Genomic DNA, 12,222 nt, shown 5'->3' on the forward strand with positions numbered 1-12,222 from the left:
GGAAAGTATGAACACTGTGGCTCTGTGGCACTTTCAAAACATTGCTTTGTTTTATTTTAATGGTCCGATAGATTAACTTGTCCGAACCAGAGTTGCCAAGTCTGCTTATAATACTCAACTTTGGACTTCTTCTCTTTTTTTTTGGTAAATTGCGTACAAAAATCACGGGTTGTGGTTTTTTGGGCATATTTTAAAAAATATGGTTGCTTGTCAGGAAAATCTGACAAGCCACTGCATTTCTTTACATTTATGGTTATGTTTTCTCCAATACATTGATTGACACTCTTTGCTCACAGCTAATAGCCAATCCATGCAATAATACAAGTGCTGTAGCCCCCTGCTCCAGCTCATTGGAAAAAAAATCGCATTCAACATGCAGGCATGTAATATTGTGATAGTTAGTAGACATAAATGTACGATGTAGAGATGGAGAGGAAACATGGGAGATGATAGTCAGTGTAATTAATTTTAATTTTATTTTTATAAAGTATTGATCATTACAGGCCATAATTATTTTATTTTATTTTTTTAAAGTATACTAATACTAACAGTAGATATACATGGTTAAAATTTATTATAAATGTGTCGCTATATTACAGCTCCCCCTAAGTGCTCTTGTCTTTTTCTCCTTTTCCATCTCCATGCCTATCTGCTCACATGTGATCGGAGGATAGTGCGTGGTGGCTTCCCACTTTGTTGCAATTTGATGATTTTTGTAAAATATCTTCTGTTTTTGCTTTTAAAATTCTGAGTGGTTTCAGTTTAATATGTTGCAGGCTCATTTATTGATAATAAAAAAATTATAATAAATAATATAATAATACTGGGCTTGTTTTTGAAGGTGCTGTTGCTTATTTGTCTTGCGAGAGGTGGCAACACTGGTCCGAACCACATTTAACCCTCAAAAGATTTGATGAGCTGTCATCAAACACAGGCAGGGTTTAACTCTGTATCTGTAATGTCAGAAAAAGGCCCTGAAAACCCAGAGAGTGCTTCGTTCCTGACCAGCTGGGTCTGCTGCAGAGGAAAAGCTGAAATAGATTCAACACAACTGTGATGTGCTAACTGGTCGAATTGGGCTCTAATCACTCTTATCAAAGCCTAATCACTGTTTTTTGCTTGAGTGGTTGCTCTACTGAAAATAGCTTAATCGAGAGCAGCCATCTCTGTGTTTGTGGTGTTGCTTTAAAAAAAGTAAATTTCACCCTAACATTAGTTTCACCATAACAAGACTAAACAAATAAAATTTTGTCAAAAGTAAAAAGTCACAATGGAAATGGACTACTGTTTCGGGGGAGAGAAAAAACGTCTCAGATTACCCATGTAACCATGGTTCCCTGAGAAAGGAACGAGACGCTGCGTCTACTTTGGGGAATCCCTTCAGCATCAGCGCTCCTGAAGTCACATGTGCAACTTAGTCCAATCCTGATTGGTGCAACATCATCCCGTGACACGTGCCGGCGGAATGCGGAAGCTATAAAGGAGCCGGCATCACAGCTGAAGGCTGAAGCAAGCCACTCTCAGGTGTGCGGGAACACTGTAAACCCAGATTTTGTTTCTAATTAAACTTACGAGTAATCATTACTTATTCTTTTATGTTTAGTAAAAACCTGCTATCATTACTAAACAACATTAGTTGTGTGCACTATTTAGCTGAAAGATTCATTGCACTAATCATGTTAAGCTGAGATAACTCGCTATGTTAAGCTTCTGTAAGGGAGGGGCGTGGCCTATTTAAACAGGTGACAGTGCGCAGAGTGCGTCATTTAAAGTTTGAACCGAAGAGTCGAACATTACCAGCTTAACTTATTACTAAACAGACTGACTTTATTTCTGTCAGACGTCTACAAAAGATCTTGTTGAGAATCAACAGAGGTTTAGATGTTGATTATTTATTGTTTCATTTGTAGTCACCATGATGGTGAAAGGTGTTGGCTTTAGTTGGGCTCTTGCCTTTGTTATTTAAACATTATATTTTCTCTGGCTGCTATAACTGTGAGTTTAAAAGGCACAATAGTGATAGCAAAAAGCTAAGAGTAAAATGATCAATTAACTATAACTGCCTATTGATGCTGTTATCAATAGGGATTATAAGTCACTAAAGTCAGTAGCACTTGACTTTTCCTGTGATTTTACAGCAGGAAATCCAACAGAATTGTATATGAATCTCAACAATGGTGATGAGTACCCAATAGTAAACCTATTATCCTAAACAGTGTAAATACAACATAACATGTTTAGTTTCAGCTTGTGTAAAAGGTTAGGGTTATATGTTAATACAACTCAACATGTTTAGTTTCAGCTTGTGTAAAAGGTTAGGGTTCCATGTTAATACAACTCGACATGTTTAGTTTCTGCTTGTGTAAAAACTAAAGTGGTATAAGGCAACGGGTTTCCTCGCGATTTGCGAGTAAAGTCAACTAATTCGGGTTAAGAGTGAAGCATGGCAGAGAGACGTAGTGTCTCATTCCCTTCTCAGGGAACCATGGTTACATGGGTACCTGAGACGTTCCCTTTGGTGTGTGGTGAGGACCACCCCGCCGCATCACATACATCTTGGAGTGATGCCCCCGACCACAGTGCCTTTGATGAAGCCATGCTTCAGGTGGAATGAGCTCCAACTGAAAGAGGTGAGGGAAGCCCACCCACCTCATAAGCCATAGAGATAGCTTCAACGATCCACCTGCTTACGATCTGTTTAGTAGCTGGGCAGCCCTTTTTAGGGGGCCCGAAGCATAACAAAAGCTGGTCAGATTTTCTTCACTGGAATGTCTTCCTAACATACATCTCAAGGGCCCTGACCGGGCAAAGCAACCTGAGCTTCTCTTGTTCCGCCGACACTTGGGGAAGATGGAAGGTCTGGAGGACAACTGGCCGAGCCACAATAGTGGGCACCTTAGGTACATTCCCAGGTCTTGGGTAAAGAATAGCTTTTACTCCCCCTGGAGCGAGTTCTAGACAGGAGGGAGCAACCGACAAATCCTCCTATTCTTTTGAGAGATAATGTCAAAAATGCCATGTTTAACCCCCTGGGGTCGGCGGTATCGCCGGCGATACCAGCTCGCTTTTTTTTATCAGTTCAAAAGAGATTCATTTTGCTCTGTTGACTTTGATATTACAAACAAGTTTCATACATCAATCGATTCTGTTAAATGTGTATTATTTTTGTGTATACTCACAATAAAAACAAAGTGCTGTGCTTTTTGCCAAATAAAGAAAAATCAACACGAAGCGAGTTCTGCCTTCTCTCTGTCAGTTAAGTCCATTCTGAAACGCGTCCGAAAATGAACAATAACTCAGCGAATACTCAGTCAAACAGGCATACAGACACACAGGCATGAAGCTTGAATTCTCTTCTTTTAAATGAAGTAATTTATATAAAAAACAAATATTCTCAGCTTGTGAAATCTGTATTAAAAGAGAGCGATTCCAGTCGAGCTCATTAGAGCTCATTCAAATGTAATGTGACCACGCCCCGGAGAGCGCGCGCTATTCAAACGCAAATGAATGAGGCAATCCACGCAAACCTGTGAACGCCCCCATATCAGCTCGAGAAAACACAAGTTTATTCAGATCATTACTTGTTTACACCGTCTCGCAGCGCTGTGAGGAATAATAATAATGGAAAATGTACCTCAGAAGTGCAGGTATTTCGAGGAGCAAGGATCCGACTGAGCTGAGGAATACTGTAGTAAGTTTTTTTTCCTTCTCAAGTGAATCGCGTTTCTGTTTGTGAATGAATGAACGGCAGAGATGCGCGCTGTTTACCACAGCTCGCAAAAAGACCGTTTAAATTTAAATCGCTTTCTGTGTGTGAATGAATGATGATGTTTTAGCAAAATGTATTGCTATACTGAGATGAGTAAAAATCGACTGAAATATGTTGAAATAAAATGTAGGCTATTTGTATAAGCAACGTATTAAACTGCAAATTAACATTTATATGCCCTAATATTTCATAAAAACAACGTTACAGTCAGGCGAAATATGGAAGACAACATTTTGTTGACTAGATTTGGGTACAGTTTTTACTGTAGAATATACTGCCACATCAAATAAGCTTTTGTTTAGCAATTTCTGCTCATATGTTATATATATAAAATACTATTTTTGTCAAAAATAAAGTCATCAACTAAGATGTTAGCTGTTCCAATGTTGGCTATATTCAAACTAATGAATACATATGATAAAATGTAGGCCTATAATCATTTTTTTACAAAGAGTACACTTGAAATATTGTTGAAATTGTAATTATTGTTGTAATTGTAACCTTTTTAATAAAATAGCAAAACATATTTACAAGATAGATGTAAGCAAAATCTTAAATGGTCAATATAAGTCTTCTTCTAAATATATCTTTTGTCCTTGCATTGTGGCTCAGTCAGTGTCACACCTGAATGAATGGCTCATTATGCAGAGTGGGTGGGACATTGTATTCTCAGGTGTAAACTACTCCTCCTTCACGCCCCCCTCGCATATTGGCTTTCCAAGCAAAACCTGTTTTACACAATTTAAATCAATGTATTGGTTTATGTGAACGATAAAGCAAGACTATTTTCACATAATTTTGAAGCCAGAACCGAAGCGACAACATCCTTTAGTCAAAAGTCTTATTGACACATATTTAGTATGAGTTTTGTGGTCTTATTTCAGCAACTTTCATTTTTATTTTTTCCAATAACCACGCATAAACATTATTCTCTTAAAAATACAAACATCTACATTCATGTTGCTCACATATTATGGTAGCCCTGTTTGTGCTATATAGAGTGAATTTACACCTTTGCCATTATCATGTTTATAAATAACTGAAAAAATCACAAATGTCAGGGCATGTCAAAACATCCCAAGGGCCCCAAAAACACCTTAGACCCCAGAGGGTTAAGGCTAGGCACTTGTCTGATGCCATGTCCAGAGGCTTGAAGGGTGCCAAGGATAACCCTTATAATACTACGGCTAGATCCCATGTGGGGACTCTAACCTGAGCCGGAGGCCTCATTCTCCGAGGACCACGAAGGAGATGAGTAATGAGATGATGCCTTCCCAGTGAGCTGCCATCCAAAGGGGCATGGAAAGCAGCCACTGCTGCCACATACACCTTAAGTGTAGAGGGGGGAAGGCCGGCCGAGAAACGACCCTGAAGGAACTCCAGCACTGAAGCCACTGGGCAGTTAACTGGGTCCAATTGGTGCTCTGTACACCATGAAGTGAATACCATGAAGTTTCCTCATGGAGGGAGCTCTAGAGTTTAAGATGGTCTCCACTACCGCAGTAGAGAGACCGGCATTCAGGAACTGAACCCCCTCAGGGGCCAGACCCATAATTTCCACATCTCCAGCCGGGGGTGAAATATCGTGCCCCCGGCCTGAGTTAGAAGGTCCCTCCTGACGGGAATCTCCCACAGGGGGCCGTCCAGGAGGGCAATTAGGTCAGAAATCCAAACTCGGGCCGGCCAGCACGGGACTACCAACAAGACTTGGTCCCCGCCCTGGCGAATTATCTCTAGAACTCCGTACAGCCGAAGCCTCGGCCATGGCTGTACCATGGCATCCAGTCCCAGAGGGGCTGGATAAGTGAGGGAAAACCCTCGCAAAAAGGTCCACGTCTGCCTGGCCAAACTTCCTTCAGATTAACTGCACCGTCTCTGGGTGCAGTCTCCATTCCCCGGGCCTCAGCCCCTGTCTCGACAGGATGTCTGCTCCCACATTTAGATGGACCGGAATATAGATTGCTCTCAGCGAGAGAATCCTCCCTTGGGCCCATAAGAGAATCTGATTGCCCAGTCTGCACAGAGGGCGCGATCTCAGACCCCCTTGATGGTTTATATACGAGACCGCAGACATATTGTCTGTTCTTACCAGAACATGATGGGCTCTGATGTCTGGGAGAAAGTGCCTTAAGGCTAGCCGTACCGCTAACATCTCTAGACAGTTTATGTGCCAGGATAGATGATGTTCCTTCCACAGACCCTGGGTTGAGCGGCCCGAATCCCACACTAACACACAGTCACAGTCGAGGATTGTGTTCGTCGGAAATCGTTGTGGCGGGGTTGACAAATCGATTTTCTGAGGGCTCCGCGGAGGAGCGGGTGTAATTCGCTCCACCCCAGGAGGGGGCACCCTCAGAGGCCTGATCTGACCATCAGGTCCTCAAATACGTTTTCTGGCTCGCGGGCTTTGGTTGAGAGTATTGCCTCAAGTCCTGAGATCGTTGTGGAGGGGCTCGATTAGCAACACTCTATTTCTGCTTCTGTCTGTATGAGGAGCCAGACGTACATGGCTGGGGCTGTCCCTTTCCCTGTCCCTTTTCGACAGCAGAGCTAACATCATCGCCGAAGAGAGCAGGAGGCGCAAGCGTGGCATCGAGAAGTCTCTTTCTTCCAGATAAATTCAGCCATAGGTGTCTCTCCATCACTGCCTGGGCAGCCATGGAGAGGCCGATTGCGTGGGCCGTCTCCTTGGTAGCACGGAGAGACAAATCAGTGGCCCTTCTCAGTTCCTTAATATCTTCAACATCGATATTCTCCCCCCGTCTAAATCTCTTAGCAGGTCGGCCTGATAAGCTTGAAGAATGGCCATAGTGTGTAAACAGGCATCTGCCTGACCTGCTGCCATGTACGCCTTGCCCACCAAAGAAGATGTTATACGGAATGGTTTGGAGGGCAATGCCGGGGCTTTTAACGAGGATGCAGCGTCTGGTGCTAGATAAGCTGCCAAAGTCTCCTCTATCTTGGGCATCACGCCATAACCGTTCTGTTTTTGTCCCACTATAGATGCATAATGATGAACGGTGGGACTGGAAAGCCTGGCTGAATATGGCTTGTTACCATACTTGACAACTCAGTATGGAGATCCTGATCGCTCATCTAATTTACTTTTTGACTGAGTTTTCTGCTTCTCGACCGGTCATTCAACATTTAACCTGGCTACGTCACGAGTTATAACCTCCAATAACTCCTCATACTGTGGTGATTGGGCTGGCGAATCACCCAAATCACCACCTTCGAAACTGAGCACATCAGCTTCCTCAGAAGAAGATAAGCCCAGCGTCAAACCCTTGTTCAAGGCAGAAGAAGCTGCGGAGATGGGCTTTCGGATCCCAAACGTGAGCACTAGAACTAGCGGATGAGGGCTGAGAAAGGGCCGAAGCCGTCTCAAACCCCTCCCCTAGATCAATCTGTGATCCCCACGAGTGAAGCCGCCGGGTTGCCTCGGCAACCGCGGGACCCACACTGCGTGGGGCACAGAGCTGGCCGCTTTGATCGAACAGTGCCAGCCGGGAGCGAAGCGTTCTAAGTGGCAAACGCTCACACTCAACCCCCTCGAGGGCTGAGCGAGCATGCTCTGCTCCCAAACAACTAACACACAGATTGTGTGAATCCCCATCCGGAATGTAGCGAGGATAGGCATGAACACACTTTCTGTAGTTACGTTGCTCACTCACCATTTTCTGATATATATTCTATGAGACAGGCAACACCAAAATGACTTAGACAGGCAGAGAGCGCTTGCTGAAGATCAGAAAGCTAACAGCAGCTGTGATGCCGGCTCCTTTATAGCTTCCGCATCTCATCGGCACACGTCACAGGATGACGTTGCGCCAATCAGAATTGGACTAAGTTGCACATGTGACTTCAGGAGCGCTTGACACTGAAGGGATTCCCCAAAGTGTTGTCATTTCGACGCAGCGCGAGTTTCCTCAAAAGGGAACTGCTTTATAAATTAATTAATTTAATAATTGATGATCTTTACAACGGAACTGAATAAACACTGAACTGACTTCAGCTGAACAACAGCTGAAATGCATTATTTTCCTATTATCACTTTAAATCTGATTTAAAACAATCTGTATTGTATAAAGTGTCATATACAGTTGTAATCAAAATTATTCAACCCCCATTGCAAATCATGTTTATTGGCAAAATTGACAGACATTCAGCTGTTTGTAATGGATAAATAAAGCAAAAGTAATTGAAATAGCTCAACACAACAAATGTCTCAAGTGGTTTCCCCAAATTCAACTGAAAATGCAACTTTTATTGACTTCTGCAGTCTCAAAATTTTTCAACCCCTTAATGGCAAGCATCTTTAGTACTTAGTTGAATACCAGCTTCTGGCGGCGTTGCTGAGTAATCTTAGCCCATTACTTATGAGCAATGGCCTCCAGTTCAGTAATATTCTTGGGTTTGCATGCAGCAACCACCTTCTTCAAATCCCACCAGAGATTTTCTAAGGGGTTCAAGTTAGGTGAATGTGATGGCCACTGTAGAATCTTCCAGGACTTCTTCTGCAACCAAGCTTTGGTGGAATTTGAGGTATGTTTGGGATCATTGTCCTGTTGGAAGGTCCAATGATGCCCAAGCTTCTGCTTCCTCACTGACGACATGACATTTTCTCCTAGGATTTCCTGATATACTTCAATAAATCCATCTTGCATTCCACACGCTGCAGGTTTCCAGTGCCAGGGGATGCAAAGCAGCCCCAGAGCATCACCAAGTCACCACCATGCTTAACCATGCAGAGTGTTCTTTTCAGCTTATGCTTCATTCTTCTTCCTCCAGACATACCACTGATCCATAGGGCCGAAAAGTTTTGTTTCATCACTCCACAGAAAAGAATCCCAAACTTCTGTGGCTTATTTATATGATTTTGAGCAAATTGGAGCTGACTTTTCTTGAGCTTTTGAGTAGTGGTGTAGTCTTGGTGCTCTGGCATAGAAACCATCTGTGTTTAGTACGCGCCTTTCTGTGCAAGCTGAAACCTCAGTGTCTGTTGCCACCAAGTCTTGGTGCAGGTCTTTTGCAGTCACTTAAAGGGGTCATATAATGGTACATGCACTTTTACAAGTTGATTGTACTGAAATGTGTGTTGGCAGTGCCTGTAGACAACCATCATAAAATGATAAAAATCCATCCAGTGGGTTTTTTTTAATCTCCTTATGTTTTCCCCTGTCTCAAATCAAGCCGTTCGATCTTGTGACGTCACAAGATCGGACGCCCCTCCCACAATTGTTGATTGACAGCAGCGTTTCAACACAGACCCGCCCTCGCTCGTGAGCGAGCTGTCATCATAGTCCGCGCGGTCATTGTTGATACGCTGGAGTAGCGTCTAAGCGATTGTGGTGTTCTGTTCTTGGGTGCAATAAGGAACACAGCAGTCATTTTGATGTTCCTAAATCCGAACCGCTGAAGACGCAGTGGCTGAGTTTTGTTTTCGAAGGGAATATTCCCCACGATCAACGTCAATGCTTTCATGTTTGCGCGAATCATTTCACACACCAGACTGCTTTACAAACGAGGGTCAGTATAAAGCTGGTTTTGCTAAGAAGCTGCTCCTGAAAAAAGGATCGGTACCAACTATTCGTGTTCCTGCTGCACCTCCAGAAGAACTGAAGTGAGTGTAACGTTTTATTAACCTTTATATTAATATTTATATTAATCTTTGCAAAACTCTAGCACGCTTCACGATGAATCCGGCTAAGGTTTACACTCAGGGTACATTACGGCATGTTTTCTATGTACGACGTTGTCAATATAATTCATAATCCCACGGTTATAATGAACAACGCGTTATGGTTATTGTGTTATTATTACAAACGGTGTACGCACAGAACAGAGGGGCGGGGTGAGCAAAGCTCATTATCATTTAAAGACACATGCACTTAAACGGCGTGCTGAAAACAGAGCTGTTTTTGACCAGGTAAAATGAGTGTTTTCTTACAATACTAATGAGAATTTTTAATTAAAGTATATTACAAACTTTTTATTTAGACCCTAAAGAATCATATTAGCTTGTACAAAAATGGCATTATATGACCCCTTTAAGGGTTTTCTTCTGAACCTGCCTTCTCAGAAATCTGATTGCAGCCGTTGATAGTTTCCTTTTTCTGCCCTGTCCAAGTAGTGTAACCACTGTTGCTTTAACTTTGAAATTGCAAACTATGCTTCCAACTGTGTCTCTAGGAACATTTAGTGCCTTCACTATCTTTTTGTATCCTGTTCCTTGTTTGTGAAGGGCAAAGATATCTTCTCATAATCTTTTGGACCATTCTTTTGACTTAGCCATATTTCTAACTTGCAGTCAAACGTGACACTCAACAAACCTAGCCAGTTCAGGTATGTCATGTGTTCTAGCTCAAGCAAACCTGGTGCAACTAATGAAGCCCTTGATTAGTTGCATCAGGTGTGCTTGCAACAACACCTGTTCTTTACACAATCTTTACAGATTTGTGTTGTTGTCAGGAATTCTTTTCAGGGGGTTGAATAATTTTGAGACTGCAGAAGTCATTAAAAGTTGCATTTTCAGTTGAATTTGGAGAAACCACTTGAAACATTGGTAACACTTTATTTTGATGGTCCCTTTGAACATTCTGTTGACTGTAACTTTGCAACTACATGTCAACTATCTCTTATTAGAGTATTAGTAAACTGTCTTCTTAACATCTGCAAACTCTTTATTGTGATGGTCAGCCAATAGACATTCTATTGACTATACTGTAAGTAACATTGCAAGTACATGCCAACTTATTCTAACCCTAACCCTACCAGTCTACTAATACTCTACTAACACTCTACTGAAAGTTAGTAGACATGTAGGTGCAACATTATTTTTAGTCATGTGGCAAATTAGCTCTAAAGAAATGTTAATGATCAAAAATAACTTGTTATAAAGTTAACTTGTTAACCCTCTGGGGTCTGGGGTGTTTTTGGGGTCCTTTTGTGCTTTTTTCAGTTGCTTATAAACATATTAATGGCAAAGGTGTAAATTCACTCTATATAGCACAAACAGGACTACCATAATATGTGAGCCACATGTATGTACATGTTTTCATTTTTGAGAGAATAATGTTTATGCATGGTTATCGAAAAGACTTTTGACTAATGGATGCCGTCGCCTAGGGTTTTTTCTTCAAAATGATGTGAAAATCATCCTGCCTAATCATTCACATAAAACGATACATTGATTTTAGTTTTGTGAAACACTTTTAGTTTGGAAAGCCAATATGCGGATGGGGCGTAAACGCTCCAACAGCATCATGCATATTTAGTAGTTCACACCTGGTGAGACAATGCCCCTGCATACTTAATGAGCCATTCATTCAGGTGTGTCACCTATAGCTAACTTAAATATACAAGCTTCATAAAAATTATCATTCTAGGAGAAAATTTCAGATGGCATTTAGAGGCTTTTGCATCTGAACTCTTCATATATACACACACACATATATATATATGCATGCACATACATACTTTATAATCTTTTCAAAACTAGTCAACGTCTTTCAAAACTAAAGTATACATTTTATCATACGTATTTCAAAGTAAATGATTCATTAGTTAGTTGATGACTTTATTTTTGACAAAACACATACAGTATATATTCCTCATCTCAGTATAGCAATAGAGTTTGCTAAAAGCTGTTCATTCAATACAGCAGTATTTGAACACTTTTAAACATCAAAAGGACATTTATTAATATGTATTCGTGTCAAAATGACAAATAAACAGATTTTCCTATTCAATTTTGCATGGAAACGCTTCCAAGACTCTTGCGTGTGGCGTGAAAAATAGGCGTCGGTTCTATTTCTAGCATGCACACGTTTTCCACGCGGGCCTGAGACGCGCGTCTCACACAGGCAGTGTGCAAACTCTAAACTGTTAACATGGGAGCCGAAATAAAAACGGACACGCCACGCAGCTGAGTCGCTTACGCCACGCATCCAGTGTGTCACCGGCCTTATCCAGTGAATGTGGGCGTTTCACAGGTTTGTATGGATCGCCTCACATTTGCGTTTGTATAGCGCGGTCTCCGTAGGCGGAGTCACATTAAAACTTAATTAGCTGAGATGAGAACGACTGATATCTCTCTCTTTACATACATATTATATAAACTGTGAATATTTGTTTTTTATAAAAAATACTTCATTTAAAAGAAGAGAATTCAATCTTCATGCCTGTGTGACTATATGCCTGTTTGACTGAGTATTCGCTGAGTTACAGTTCATTTTCGGACGCGTTTCAGAATTGACTTCACTGACAGAGAGTAGGCAGAACTCGCATCATGTTTATTTTTCTTTATTTGGCGAAAAGCACAACACTTTGTTTTTATTATGAGCATACACAAATTTTTTTTTTTTTGCACTCATACGATGAGATAGCCGACCCCAGGGGGTTAAATATAATGAATCATTTGTGTGTGTCTGATTGGTCCAGATGCTACAGTC

This window comes from Rutilus rutilus (assembly GCF_951802725.1).
Source record: "Rutilus rutilus genome assembly, chromosome: 18".
NCBI lineage: Eukaryota > Metazoa > Chordata > Actinopteri > Cypriniformes > Leuciscidae > Rutilus > Rutilus rutilus.